The following is a 16,230-nucleotide window of genomic DNA, read 5'->3' on the forward strand; positions in this document are numbered from 1 at the left end:
GAGACGGTGAGACCATAACCAAGTTTGCTTCAGATGGGACAGTCATATTTGTCAGCAATATCTCCATTTAGAAATATGAAGATTTATTCCCATTGCCATGAAATCTGTAATTCCTAAATAATGTGTGTATTACATATCCCTCAATGTCACACAGGTTTTCCCTATTGTTTGTGGATTGGGATAATGTGTATTCCTGCTTCAATGTGAGAGAGACACACAGACTGTCACTGGCAGCCTTGTCCTATTGTTTGTGTATTGGGAGGGAATGTGGACTCTGCCGTCCCATTGTCTAATGTTAATGACCTCACATTGTTCTGTCCAGATGGCTAGATAATTAGTTTAGGTTAAGTGGGAGGGATTATGTACACTGTATGGGAATGACTGAGTGTAAAAACCTGTTTCTATTGGATTGGGAATGTCACGTCCATTTCTCCTCAAGGTCCACCTGGGCGGTAACCTTGTGAGGGAAAACTGTATAAAAGCCTGTTTCTTGTTCAATAAAGAGATATAGTTCACCCTCAATCTAGAGTCCTGTCTCTTTTTGGGGGAATATGCTACAAGGGATTGCTATGGGCTTCCATACTCCCTTGGATAATCACTAAGCTCTTGTAAGAGCTTGTGTAGAGCTTGTTCGTGCTGCCCTCTCTGGGGAAAGAGAGGTTCACCCACGGGAACCTGGAGCCTTGTCATTGGTCCAGGGTGCGTAGGAGACGGTGAGACCGTAACCAAGCTGCGGCGGTTCGTGGTGCCTGAGGCGGTTATGGTATCTGGTGGAGTGTTTGGAGCCCTCGGTAAGCACTAGGAGCATCCGTCAACGGAGGTACCCGGTCGGGGTGCCAGTTGATCCGTTATCAGTGCCACCTTCAGTGGCGCTTATCACTGCTCATCAGTGCCACCTATCAGTGCTGCATATTAGTGTAACTTCATCAGTGCCTCCTCATCAGTGGCCCTCAATGCAGCCTATTAGTGCCCATCAGTGCCACCTATCAGTGCTGACTATCAGTTCCCATCAGTGTCATCTATCAATGCCCATCAGTGCCACCTTCACTGCCACTTATCACTGCCCATCAGTACCGCCTATCAGTGCAGCCTCTTTAGTGCACATCAGTTGTGACAGTATTCACCATCACTGGAAGTGAAAAACAGATAATTAATGATTTGAATTACTTCAGATGGGACAGTCATATATGTCAGCAATATCTCCATTTAGAAATATGAAGATTTATTCTCATTGCCATGAAATTTGTAATTCCTAAATAATGTGTGTATTACATATCCCTCAATGTCAGACAGGTTTTCCCTATTGTTTTTGGATTGGGATAATGTGTATTCCAGCTTCAATGTGAGAGAGACACACAGACTGTCACTGGCAGCCTTGTCCTATTGTTTGTGTATTGGGAGGGAATGTGGACTCTGCCGTCCCATTGTCTAATGTTAATGACCTCACATTGTTCTGTCCAGATGGCTAGATAATTAGTTTAGGTTAGGGGGGAGGGATTGTGTACACTGTATGGGAATGACTGAGTGTAAAACCCTGTTTCTTTTGGATTGTGAATGTCACGTCCAGTTCTCCACAAGGTCCACCTGGGCGGTAACCTTGTAGGGGAAAACTGTATAAAAGTATGTTTCTTGTTCAATAAAGAGATATAGTTCACCCTCAATCTAGAGTCCTTTCTCTTATTGGGGGGAATATGCTACAATGGATTGCTATGATCTTCCATACTCCCTTGGATAATCACTAAGCTCTTGTAAGAGCTTGTGTAGAGCTTGTTCGTGCTGCCCTCTCTGGGGAAAGAGAGGTTCACCAACGGGAACCTGGAGCCTTGTCATAGGTCCAGGGTGCGTAGGAGACGATGAGACCGTTACCAAGCTTGCTTCAGATGGGACAGTCATATTTGTCAGCAATATCTCCATTTAGAAATATGAAGATTTATTCCCATTGCCATGAAATCTGTAATTCCTAAATAATGTGTGTATTACATATCCCTCAATGTCAGACAGGTTTTCCCTATTGTTTGTGGATTGGGATAATGTGTATTCGAGCTTCAATGCGAGAGAGACACACAGACTGTCACTGGCAGCCTTGTCCTATTGTTTGTGTATTGGGAGGGAATGTAGACTCTGCCGTCCCACTGTCTAATGTTAATGACCTCACATTGTTCTGTCCAGATGGCTAGATAATTAGTTTAGGTTAGGGGGAGGGATTGTGTACACTGTATGGGAATGAATGAGTGTAAAACCCTGTTTCTATTGGATTGTGAATGTCACGTCCAGTTCTCCACAAGGTCCACCTGGGCGGTAACTTTGTAGGGGAAAACTGTATAAAAGTATGTTTCTTGCTCAATAAAGAGATATAGTTCACCCTCAATCTAGAGTCCTGTCACTTATTGGGGGGAATATGCTACAATGGATTGCTATGGTCTTCCATACTCCCTTGGATAATCACTAAGCTCTTGTAAGAGCTTGTGTAGAGCTTGTTCGTGCTGCCCTCTCTGGGGAAAGAGAGGTTCACCCACGGGAACCTGGAGCCTTGTCATAGGTCCAGGGTGCGTAGGAGACGGTGAGACCATAACCAAGTTTGCTTCAGATGGGACAGTCATATTTGTCAGCAATATCTCCATTTAGAAATATGAAGATTTATTCCCATTGCCATGAAATCTGTAATTGCTAAATAATGTGTGTATTACATATTCCTCAATGTCAGACAGGTTTTCCCTATTGTTTGTGGATTGGGATAATGTGTATTCCAGCTTCAATGTGAGAGAGACACACAGACTGTCACTGGCAGCCTTGTCCTATTGTTTGTGTATTGGGAGGGAATGTAGACTCTGCCGTCCCATTGTCTAATGTTAATGACCTCACATTGTTCTGTCCAGATGGCTAGATAATTAGTTTAGGTTAGGGGGAGGGATTGTGTACACTGTATGGGAATGAATGAGTGTAAAACCCTGTTTCTATTGGATTGTGAATGTCACGTCCAGTTCTCCACAAGGTCCACCTGGGCGGTAACTTTGTAGGGGAAAACTGTATAAAAGTATGTTTCTTGCTCAATAAAGAGATATAGTTCACCCTCAATCTAGAGTCCTGTCACTTATTGGGGGGAATATGCTACAATGGATTGCTATGGTCTTCCATACTCCCTTGGATAATCACTAAGCTCTTGTAAGAGCTTGTGTAGAGCTTGTTCGTGCTGCCCTCTCTGGGGAAAGAGAGGTTCACCCACGGGAACCTGGAGCCTTGTCATAGGTCCAGGGTGCGTAGGAGACGGTGAGACCATAACCAAGTTTGCTTCAGATGGGACAGTCATATTTGTCAGCAATATCTCCATTTAGAAATATGAAGATTTATTCCCATTGCCATGAAATCTGTAATTCCTAAATAATGTGTGTATTACATATCCCTCAATGTCAGACAGGTTTTCCCTATTGTTTGTGGATTGGGATAATGTGTATTCCAGCTTCAATGTGAGAGAGACACACAGACTGTCACTGGCAGCCTTGTCCTATTGTTTGTGTATTGGGAGGGAATGTGGACTCTGCCGTCCCATTGTCTAATGTTAATGACCTCACATTGTTCTGTCCAGATGGCTAGATAATTAGTTTAGGTTAGGGGGGAGGGATTGTGTACACTGTATGGGAATGACTGAGTGTAAAATCCTGTTTCTATTGGATTGTGAATGTCACGTCCAGTTCTCCACAAGGTCCACCTGGGCGGTAACCTTGTGGGGGAAAACTGTATAAAAGTATGTTTCTTGTTCAATAAAGAGATATAGTTCACCCTCAATCTAGAGTCCTGTCTCTTATTGGGGGATTATGCTACAATGGATTGCTATGGTCTTCCATACTCCCTTGGATAATCACTAAGCTCTTGTAAGAGCTTGTGTAGAGCTTGTTCATGCTGCCCTCTCTGGGGAAAGAGAGGTTCACCCACAGGAACCTGGAGCCTTGTCGTAGGTCCAGGGTGGGTAGGAGACGGCGAGACCCTAATCAAGCTGCGGCAGTTCATGGAGTCTAAGGCGGTTATGGTGTCTGGTGGAGTGCTTGGAGCCCTCCGGAAGCAATAGGAGCATCCGTCAACGGAGGTACCCGGTCGGGGTGCCGGTTGATCTGTTATCAGTGCCACCTTCAGTGCCGCTTATCACTGCCCATCAGTGCCACCTATCAGTGCCCTGCCGTGCCGCCTATCAGTTCCCATCAGTGCCACCTTCAGTGCCACCTATCACTGCCCATCAGTGCCACCAATCAGTGCTGCATATCAGTGCCTCCTCATCAGTGCCAGTCAATGCAGCCTATCAGTGCCCATCAGTACCACCTATCAGTGCCCATCAGTGCTGACTATCAGTTCCCATCAGTGTCACCTATTAATGCCTATCAGTGCCACCTTTAGTGCCACTTATCATTGCCCATCAGTGCTACCTATCAGTGCTGCATACCAGTGTAACTTTATCAATGCCTCCTCATCAGTTGCCCTCAATGCAGCCTATTAGTGCCCATCAGTGCCCCCTATCAGTGCCCATCAACAACTCCACAATCATTGGAGGTCGATGGAACTTTAAACAAAAAAAAAAAAAAAATGCCATAATCATTGATGGTAAATGGAACCCCATTAGGGAGATTCTTCCTTTCTATTTGTCCTGTATACCATTATCATCACATTATCATAACTGTCTAACTCTCAAAGCACAGGTATACCTAGACCTCCCAACTAGCTACCTTGCGACACTCTTCAGTGGAAAGGGGTCTTTCTCCAACCCAGCTTCCCAAGGTATCAACCTACAGAAAATGTCTTTAGGCCATGTTCCTCCAGGATCTCAGCCAGGCCCATGCTGAGGCCTGAAAACAACAGTTCTTCCATAACAAAGGCTGCCTCCCAGGGGAAGAGACCCAAGAAGGAAGCGAGAGCTCTGATCAGACCCTTATCAAACATTTATTTTCTCCCCAGCCACACCTTCTGGACCTAACTCCCAGGGATTGGCTGACATCTGATAAATATTCAAAGCCCAGTGGCAAACTCTCCTAATCTATTTCTGGAAGCTTTTTCCAGAGGCAGGCAGGAGAAATTAACCGCTTGCCGACTGCTCACAGTATATTTACTGCGGCAGTCAGCCCCTCACAGGCAGAGCGACGTAGGTCTACGTCGCTAGCCTGTGAGGCTCTGGGGAGTGAGCGCGCACCGCCGGAGGCACGATCCCGCTCCCGCGCGGTCACGGACCCCCCCGCACGTGTGACCGGCGGACCCGATGTCCGCCGGTCACTCGGCGATCGTCGGGGGAGAGGGAGAAAGTCAGGCGGCTTATGTAAACAAGCCACCTGTCATTCTCCCCGGTGTAGAAACACTGATCACACGGTTCTACAATGTAGGACCGTTGATCATTGTTCCTACAGCTCAAGCCACAGCCAATCACAGTAAGAATCACGCCCCTAGGGACACACACAGCCCCTCCCTCTCAAATAAAGTTAACCCCTTCACTACCAGTGTATTTTTACAGTAACAGTGCATATGTATAGCACTGATTACTGTAGAAATGTCACTGGTAACCCCAAAAGTGTCAAAAATGTCAGTCAAGGGTCCGATCTGTCCGCCGCAATGTCGCAGTACCGCAAAAAAATCGCAGATCGCCGCCATTACGCGTTAAAAAAAAACAACAAAAATGACAAAAATCTTTCCCTTTGTTAGTAAACGTGATAACTTTTGCGCAAACCAATAAAAATACGCTTTTTGCGATTTTTTTACCAAACATATGTAGCATAAAACAAATTGGCCGAAAATGTTAAAAAATTTAGATTTTTACTTTTTTTTTTGGGAATTTCATATAAAAAAATGTGAAAAATATTGTTATTTTTGCAAAATTGACGCTTTTTTTTTTGTTTATAGCGCATGATCAAAAAATCGCACAGGTGATCAAATACCACCAAAAGAAAGCTCTGTTTGTGGGAAAAAAAGGACGTCAAATTTGTTTAGGTACAGCGTCGCATGACCACGCAATTGTCCGTTAAAGTCACGCAGTGCCGAATCGCAAAATACCCCCTGGTCTTTTAGCAGCCAAATCGTCCGGGGCTTAAGTGGTTAAAGAGGTTGTAAACTCATAGTTTTTTTTTTTTTTTTTTCCACAACCTGAAAGAGAAACACATAATGAGCTAGTATGCACCGCATACTAGCTCATTATGAAATACTTACCTTAGAATGAGCCCCCGCCGTTCCATCCGCTTACCTGTATGACGAGCGACATGTCCAGTCGCCCGTCTTCCGGGATCGCGGCATCCGGCCATCTGATTTCCCCGGAGCCGCGGTGACGTCACTCCTACGCGCGTCACGGCACGGGACTCTGAAGGAACGGCACCAGCGGCCGTTTCTTCAGAGCGCATGCGCCAGTGACGTCACTGGCTGCATGTAAGGTAAATATCTCCTAAACGGTACATGTTTAGGAGATATTTACAGTACCTATAGGTAAGCCTTATCAAAGGCTTACCTATAGGTAAAAGTGTCAGAGGAGGGTTTACTTCCTCTTTAACCACCCGACCAGACCAAAAAAATAAATTGCTGCTTAGTCAAGTACAGCAGAGCCAAAAACTTAGTTTAGCCAGTCTAGGGCAAGACGCTGCAAGAAGAATATCCCACATTTTTAGGTGATCACCAGAACAGGAATAGAGGGGAAATCTTCACACGGGGACACTAGTTCTGGTGACATCAAGGGATTCCCTCACTGTGATGGGATTTCCTCTCACTTCCTGTTTTGGCTATTGGACAGGAAGTAAAGGGAAAGCTCCTTGATGGGACAAAGATGGCAAAAAAAAAAAAAAAATGACAGGGGGCTATAACCCTCCCTTACTATCCAAAATGATCAAAAAAATACTTGCTTTAGTTCCACTTTAAAGTAGAACTTCAGCCAAAATGTGCATTTTGGGTAGATAAGAGTATATTGCAGTTCATGTAGATAGAGTATGTAGTATATTGAGCAGATATGGGTTAGAACCTTTGTTTTATTGCTGTCTGTGTCCATGTTTGGCAGAGCTGCTTCGATATGTGTCTCAGATATCTATCTGGAGTTCAGCTTTAATAATTTGCCCTAATGACCACCCTGGGAGTAAGGGGAAATCTCCACAGTAATGGCAGTAATAAAAAAAATATGAAGGTTCTAAATGTTCTCATAAATGTTCTTAAAAAAGATTTGAGTGGAGTTCCATTTTACAACATAAAATTTGGAAAGGAAAAGTTCTGGCTGTAGAATCCTCCGCCATTCATGTGACATGAAGATGCCGTTAAACCACGGCTATTCCTCTTTCTCAATTTGTTTAATGACATTCCGTGGCTTTGACGTGGTGTAGAGAATATTATCCTGCCACATTTAATGTAACAAGCGGTTAGTAGCCACAATGGGACAGAGATTAAGCCAATAAAAGCATTCTTTTCGGTTTCAGAGGAGAAATAAGTCTTACAAAAGCAGAATCTCAAATTCCACAGAACTTTGCTAAATATAAGGAAAAAAAAGAGACTGAAAAATCTGCACTGTATTCAAGCAAAACAAAACTTGCAACCATGAATATCTGAATAATAAGTACAAACTCAAAAATAATCAGTTAACCACTTCCTGACCAGGCCTTTTCTGGAACTTTTTGTTTACAAGTTTAAATTAGTATTTTTTGCTAGAAAATTACTTGGAACCTTCAAACATTATATATGTATTTTTTTTTAGCAGAGACCCTAGAGAATAAAATGTGATGCAATCATTTATGTCACACTGTATTTGCGCAGCAGTCTTTCAAACACAATTTTTTTGGAAAAAATACACTTTAATGAATTAAAAAAAAAAAAAAAAAAAACACTAAAGTTAGCCCAATTTTTTTGTATAATGTGAAAGAGGATGTTACACCGAGTAATAAGAAACCAAACATGCCATGCTTTAAATTTGAGTTGCGACAAACTACGGTACTTAAAAATAAATCTTCATAGGCCAGATTTAAAAATATTTGCAGTTTACCTGTTTAGAGTTACAGAGAAGGTCTAGGGCTATAATTATTGCTCTCACTCTGACGATCGCGGCGATACCTCACATGTGTGGTTTGAACACATGTTTATATATGCAGGCACGACTTACGTATGTGTTCTCTTCTGCGAGCGAGCAAGGAGGGGATGGGGCGCTTTCAATTTTTTCTTGCTTATTTATTTTACTTTTTATTTTTTATTTTTGCACTGTCCCTTTTTTTTTTTCCGTCACTTTTATTTTTATTACAAGGAATGTAAACATCCCATGTAATAGAAATAAGCATGACAGGTCCTCTTTATTGAGAGATCTGGGGTCATACAGACCCCAGATCTCTCATTTACCTTTGAAAGCACAAGGAAAAAACTAATTTTACACTTTGACTCACGTTTTGAAACTTCTTAATGCCCGAGAACCAGAAGTGACTTCAGAGATCACTCCAGTCCTCCCAGGGCATAGAGCCGAGTGGGGCCATCTTGTCCTCACTCGGCTTCCTGCCTAGACATCAGACTGATCGGATCGCTCCCGGGTTTACCAACGGCTCAAGAAAACCTGGAAACGACCGGAAGTCAGCAGGTGGCACCTCTCCCGCCGCCTCTAAAAGTGATCCCGTGGCAAATGTGCTGCCGGGATTATAAGGGGGGTTGGTGAAATTCTCGCGCTGTCTCTCTAGTTGTTGTCTAAATTTTCACCTTTAATGCTGCAGGTACTGTAATTGGTAACCTACACAATTCAGATATTTATAATTACCTTTACCAGTCGCCTGAGAAGTCGCGGTAGTGTCAACCGACACTAACTCTGTGTCTGTAGTGCGTGTTCAAACCTTAATACCATAAATAATAACATGTTATTAGAATTTTACTCCAAGATTATATAATGAGTTTGGAAATTCTAGAGAAATGTTTAAATAATGCATTACAATTTACCTAAACCCATTCAATTTTTAGTTGACTAAAATATGACTAAAACGAAAACAATTCAGATGACCAAAATACAACTGTAGCCCTGCCCCCAAGGGAGTGGCTTATTGCGTGGGTATCCTCTTCACTTGTTGCGCTCTGAGCCCGCTCCAACCCATCTGACACTATAAGCTCGGTCATCTTGAATGGTTGAGACCACAAGTATTGCAGTGAATAATCAGTTTACTGCTTTTGGCTTTTAAAGAAAAACAAGAATATGCAAACAGAATCAGAAATGACACAAATGTTACTAGTAAGATAAATCCTGAATTCCCAACCAAAGATTTAGGTTTAGTTCAGCACTCAGGCCACACATACACGTACAAATAAGTGCATGTGTATGCTAGAGGATTGTGTTCAGCAATAGTAAACAATAATAATAAATAAATAAATAATAACAATATTAATCTGGTGTGGTTAGAGAGTGACCACAGATAAGAGTGACTACACTAGATAACTTAATGTAGAATAAACAGTATAACAATACTAAAGTAGCTATCAGAGTGCACTCTGTATAGAAACGGGGGCCCCCTTTATGATGAATTGCAAGAGTCTCCTGGAGAGTGAGGCCTCACTTGTCTTCACCGGCAAGGAATTCCCACAATCCAAGGAAAGTATTTGTAATCCAATAAAAGTAAGGATGATGAACTATATTGCCCAAGGTAATCAATAGTTGTAATCCACAGAGAAGTAAACGTAACAAATCTGGATGCGTCACAACAGGTTAGCAGCCTAGGACTGAAAAGAGGGCTTGAGGCCTAGTTCACACACCTCGTACTATATGTGTATCTGCAGTGTCCAGTGGTTAGCTATATGTTAGTATGGCCCTTTGTAAGCAAACAGCTCAGTTGTCCCGCCCTGATTCAGCCTAGGTCTGTGGTTAATAGAGGTGTAGATACGGGATGTCTCTCACCCAAACCGGTAGCTCCACTCTTCACCGTGGCAAGACCCCGCTCTGTTCATCGTCCCAGTCTGCCTGTCAGCAACCTTCCACTCGGTCCCGCCACCGAGATTCCTCCGCTCACTCACACCACTGGCTTCACTCCGGTGTCCGCCACTAGGCCTCGGCCTAATCTCCTGCGATCCGCAGCAGCTCTTCCCCTTCTTTCTAGTACGCTGTCCTCGAGGCAAGAGAGCGAAGTTGAGTCCCGCCCTCCTTTATAAAGCCACTCCCAGCAAGCTCTGCGCGCCCTAGTGCTCCCTGGGAGAAGGGTCTCTCTCTCTCACAGCAGTCTATGATCCTGGCTCCTCCCATACTACATCCCCCATAGTTCCAAAGTCACTGTCTTTGCAGAACTTTAATAACAAAAGTTTGAACAATGCCAGCCGTGCGACCCGCCTACACAACTAAAACTAAAATAGCATTTTAGTCATAAGACTAAAATACAACTTAACCACTTCCCGCCCGCCCTATAGGCAAATGACGACGGGAAAGTGGTTGCATTATCCTGACCAGACGTCATATGACGGCAGCAGGATAATGTGCTCTGCCACTCTGACACACCACATCTCCGATCTCGGTAAAGAGTCTACTGACGTAGGCTCTCTACCATGTGACCAGCTGTGACCAATCACAGCTGGTCACATAGTACACAGGAAGAGCCGTTGGTCGGCTTTCCTTAGTTCCTGACAGGCACGAGTAGAGGAGAGCCGATCTGCGGCTCTCCTGACGGGATGGGGGGGGTTTCTACACTGGTAATCAGATCATTGATTACCAGTGCAGACCCTCGGGGGGGTGGGGGGGGGGGGTGCCACTAGAACCACCAGGGATGCCCACCCATGACCCCAGGGATGCCCACCATGACCACCAGGAATGGCAATCAGGGCTCAGGGAGCCCGCCAGTGCCCTCCCCATCAGTGCTGCCCACCAGTGCCCATCATTGCCATCTACCAGTGCCGCTCACCATTGCCAATTATTGCCCACCCGTGCCGCCTATCAGTGCCCAATAGTGCTGCCCATCAGTGCCGATCCTTGCTGCCTATCAGTGCCCATCAGTGCCACCAATCAGTACCCATCAGTGCCGCTTATCAGTGCCCATCAGTGCCACTTATCAGGGCCCATCAATGCCGCCTATCAGTGCCCAGCAGTGCCACCTATCAGTGCCCACCAATGCTGCATATCAGTGCTACCTATCAGTGCCACATATCAGTGCCCATCAGTGCTGCCTATCAGTGCCGCATATTAGTGCCACCCCATCAGTGCCACCCCATCAGTGCCTCCTCATCAGTGCCTGTCAGTGCAGCCTCATCAGTGCTCATCATAGCAGGAAAAACGTATCTATTTACAAAATTGTATAACATAAACAAAAAAACTTTTTTTTATTTTTTTCAAACTTTTCGGTCTTTTTTTTATTTGTTTAGCAAAAAAGAAAAAACCTTGCGGTGATCAAATACCACCAAAAGAAAGCTCTATTTGTGGGAAAAAATGACATAAATTTGGTTTAGGTATAGTGTTGCACGACCGCGCAATTGTCATTCAAAATGCAACAGCGCTAAAAGCTGAAAATTGGCCTGGGCAGGAAGGGGGTGAAAGTGCCTGGTATTGACGTGGTTAAACTAAAATGGAATTTTAGTCAAAAGACTATAACTAAAACTAAATCAAAATCGGTAAGTTGAGCTTGGAAATTTCTTTGTTTTTTTCATCAGTTTAGTCACATCAAAATAGGTGAAGTATTCATCCGTTTTTTATCAGTGTTTATCAGTTTTTCACCAGTTTTCCATCCGTTTTTCATCAGTGCTCATCAGGTTTTCATCCATTTTTTTTTTTTTTTTAACATTCACTACCAATGCAGAAATGGATGAAAACCTGACCATTTGTGAGTTTACATCTGTTTTTCATCTGATCCGTTTTTTTTAACGGAAGAAAAATACAGCTTCGATCAGTTAAAACAAAGGGATGATGACGGATGCAGATGTAAACTGATGTAAAAGGATGATCCTCCATTTACATCTGTGTTTCCATAGAGATGCATTGATGTCCGTTTTTCAATCGTCAACGAACAGATGAAACACAGAAAAACGGATAGCATGGGTGAAAGGGGCCTAAAAGTTACATTTAGACCCCTTTCACAGGGGCTTTCCGATCAGGTCCGTCTATCAGTTTTTCAGGTGGACCTGATCGGATCCTCCATGCATCCCTAAGGAGCAGCGGATTGTCAGCGGTGACATGTCCACTGACACACGCTGCTATCCGATCCGATCCTGTCTGTGAAATCCAGACGGATGGAAAGCCTATTTTCCATCCATCTGTAAGGATCGGATCGAATGGGATCGAAAGAAAATGGACTGACGGTCCGTTTTCATTCAATCCCCCATAGAGGAGAGCGGGGATCTGACAGGTCTGTCTCTGCACAGTGAGCGGAGACGGAGCTCATCAGCAGATCAATCCTCGCTGAGCAAAACGGAGTCCGCCAGGCGAAAAGCCAGTATTAACAGACCCTAACAGTTATGAGACTGGACTGAATTTATTCAAAGGGGTGCTTTTCGGATCTGGCATATTCCAAAAGACCCTGGATCTGCACTATGGTATGTAAAGTAACACTGCTAGGACAAGAAGAGGAGTGTCATTGCTATGGGTAACCAAATGAAGGAACCAGCTACAAGCAACCAGTTGTTAGGGGTGGTACCTGGTAAGGTGACAGGTCCTCCGGTAGCGAGGTGGGTCGGTGTTCTGACTCCCTCCCTTGCAGTCGGTATCCAATAGCTAACAGATCCCAACCAGAATTACAGAGATCTATGGCCTGGTCACGGGTACTTGAAGGGAAAGAGTTAATAAGAGCATGTATCAGGTCCACGCTATGTGCTTGCCACGTCGCCTGCCACCAGATGCAGCTTATCACTTGCCACATCGCCTACCACCAGATGCAGCTTATCACTTGCCACGTCACCTGCCACTAGATGTGGATTGTCACTTGCCACGTCGCCTGCCTTTAGACGCAGCTTGTCACTTGCCATGTTGCCTGCCACCAGATAAAGTTGTAACCTCACCTGCCACCAGATTCAGCTTGTTACTTGCCATATTGCCTGCCACCAGAGGCAGCTTGTCACTTGCCGTGTTGCCTGCCACCAGATGCAGATTGTCACTTGCCCCATCACCTGCTTCAGATGCAGCTTGTTACTTGCCACGTCACCTGCTGCAGATGCAGCTTGTTACTTGCCACGCTGCCTGCCCCCAGATGCAGATTGTCACTTGCCACGTCTCCTGCCATCGGATGCGGATTGTCACTTGCCATGTCACCTGCTTCAGATGCAGCTTGTTACTTGTCGCATTGCCTGCCCCCAGATGCAGATTGTCACTTGCCACGTCTCCTGCCATCAGATGTGGATTGTCACTTGCCGGGTCGCCTGCCACCAGATGCGGATTGTCACTAGCCACGTCGCCTGCCACCAGATGCAGATTGTCACTTGCCACATCTCCTGCCACCAGATGCAGATTGTCACTTGCCACATCTCCTGTCACCAGATGCAGATTGTCACTTGTTACGTCACCTGCCTTCAGGTGATGCTTGTCACTTGCCACATTGCCTGCCACCAGATGCGGATTGTCACTTGCCACATCTCCTGCCACCAGATGCAGATTGTCACTTGCCACGTCACCTGCTTCTGATGCAGCTTGTTACTAGCCACGTTGCCTGCCCCCAGATGCAGATTGTAACTTGCCACATCTCCTGCCACCAGATGCAGATTGTCACTTGCCACATCTCCTGCCACCAGATGCAGATTGTCACTTGTTACGTCACCTGCCTTCAGATGACGCTTGTCACTTGCCACGTTGCCTGCCACCAGATGCGGATTGTCACTTGCCACATCTCCTGCCACCAGATGCAGATTGTCACTTGCCACGTCACCTGCTTCTGATGCAGCTTGTTACTTGCCACGTTGCCTGCCCCCAGATGCAGATTGTCACTTGCTACGTCTCCTGCCATCAGATGTGGATTGTCACTTGCCGCATCGCCTGCCACCAAATGCGGCTTGTCACTTGCCGCATCTCCTGCCACCAGATGCAGATTGTCACTTGTTATGTCACCTGCCTTCAGATGAAGCTTGTCACTTGCCACGTCGCCTGCCACCAAATGTGGATTGTCGTTTGCAACATTGCCTGCCACCAGATACAGCTTATCACTGTTGTAGCCTGCCACCAGATGTTGATTGCCTCTATCCTGCCACCAGTTGCATCTTCCCACTGTTGCCTGCTAACAAAATGTACCAGTTGCAGCTTGTCACTAATTCCATTTAAATGTTAAGGCAATTTGTTTTTTTTTTTCCAGCAGTAAAAGACTTACATTTATACCGCTTCTGACAGCCTCTCTCCAGTGCTAGGACAGCCGAGCGGGTAAACTTGCGCATGCGCCTCTAATGTGTCCTCTCCCAGAGTAAGGGAGGCGGTAAGAGATGATGTAATTATCTCTCTGCTTGCACGTGGCTGCACCTCTGTCAAGAGCAGCCTTTGAGGCCCTGCTGCAGAGGTGCTGCAGACCGGCACCGGTCCGGTCCACGACCTAGGGGTTAGGGACCCCCAATATAGCAGCTAAATCCGTGTCTCTAATGCATGTTCAAACCTTAGTACCATGAATAATAACATGACATCAGATCTTAGTTGACTAAACTGTACTGCAGGTTTTAGTTGACTAAAATACGACTTTACCAGTTCTGGACCGGAAGATTTTCCCCCCTAATGACCAGGCCATTTTTTGTGATTCGGCACTGCCTTACTTTAACTGACAATTGTGCGGTCGTGCGACGCTGTACCCAAATAAACTTGATGTCCTTTTTTTCCCCACAAATATAGCGTTCTTTTGGTAGTATTTGATCACCTCTGCAATTTTTATTTTTTGCGCTAGAAAAAAAAGAGCGACAATTCAAATATATTTTTCACTTTCTGCAATATAACATCCCCTCCCCAAAAAAAAAAAAAAATAAAAGTCAAATTTTTCCATCATTTCAGGACAATTTGTATTCTGCTACATATTTTTGGTAAAAAAAAATCCCAATAAGCGTATTTTGATTAGTTTGCGCAAAAGTTATCGCATCTACTAACTAGGGGAAAGATTTATGTCATTTTTATTTATTTATTTATTTTTTACTAGTAATGGCGGCGATCTGTGAATTTTAGCGGGACTGCGAACACTGCGGCAGATAGATCACACCCCTAAATGAGATTTTTTACACTTTTCGGGGGACCAGTGACATTACTACAGTAATCAGTGCTAAAAATATGCACTGTTACTGTAATAATGACACTGGCAGGGAAGGGGTTAACCCAGGGGAGATCAAAGGGTTAAGTGTGAGCCTAGGGGGTGCTTTTTAACTGTGTGGGAGATATGCTTGTGAAATCAATACAGACACCTGTGATCCTAAATAGGAGGATCACAGGAGCTCTGCATTGATTCCTGTGAGAATAACAGCAGACCACCGTTCTCTCTTCATGGGGAGCGATTCTGGGTGCCCGGTGGCAATCGTGGTCGCCGGCCCCATGAATCGGCTTCCCCCCACTGGCGTGTGGGCGCGCGCGCCCCCAGAATTGCGCGTGTGGACGACCGTACAGATACGGCGATTCGCGGGAACCTGCCGACCTTCCGCCGTATAACTGCGGCGGCTGGTTGGCAAGTGGTTAAACTAACATGGCATTATGACTAAAACTAAATTTAAATTTGATGTATAAATGAACACTAGTTGCAAAGTCTCTCATGAACATCTGAAACACCGGATACATGAACAGGTAACCATTGGCGTCACTAGGGTTGGTGTCACCCGGTGTGGTAACTCATGGTGTCACCCCAACCCCTTTCAATAATGTTTTTTTTTTACTAATGTAACTTGTAAATCATACTGTAGCTCCCATATAACACTTAATGTAATGGCAATAGCAACATTAATAACTAGGAGAATTAAAATGACCTTTAAATTACAATATCATATGAAAATAATAAAACACAGCTGTCAGGTCCCCATGCATCTCTGTCAGGCCCCCCCCCCCGAGACCAGTGCCCTTCCCTGCAGCAGTGGCGGCTTCTCCTCAGTCCCCCGGCGTCTCCTCGAGTCCTCCCGCCTCCTCCTCGGCCAATGGCATGGTTTTGCCTTTTGGCCAATCAGGAAGCGGTTCCCGCTTCCTGATTGGCCAGGAGGAGGATCCGTGTGACAATAGCGAATTGTCACACAATAGGTGGGCTCGGGGCGCACTGCTCTGCGCCCCAGGTCCACCCTTTTCTGAAGAGAAGGATCGGGAACTTGGGCAGAGGCAGAGCTGTGTCACCCTCCCCCCGGTCGACACCCTGGTGCGGTCTGCCCGCA

Source organism: Pelophylax lessonae (assembly GCF_965119305.1).
Source record: "Pelophylax lessonae genome assembly, chromosome: 2".
NCBI lineage: Eukaryota > Metazoa > Chordata > Amphibia > Anura > Ranidae > Pelophylax > Pelophylax lessonae.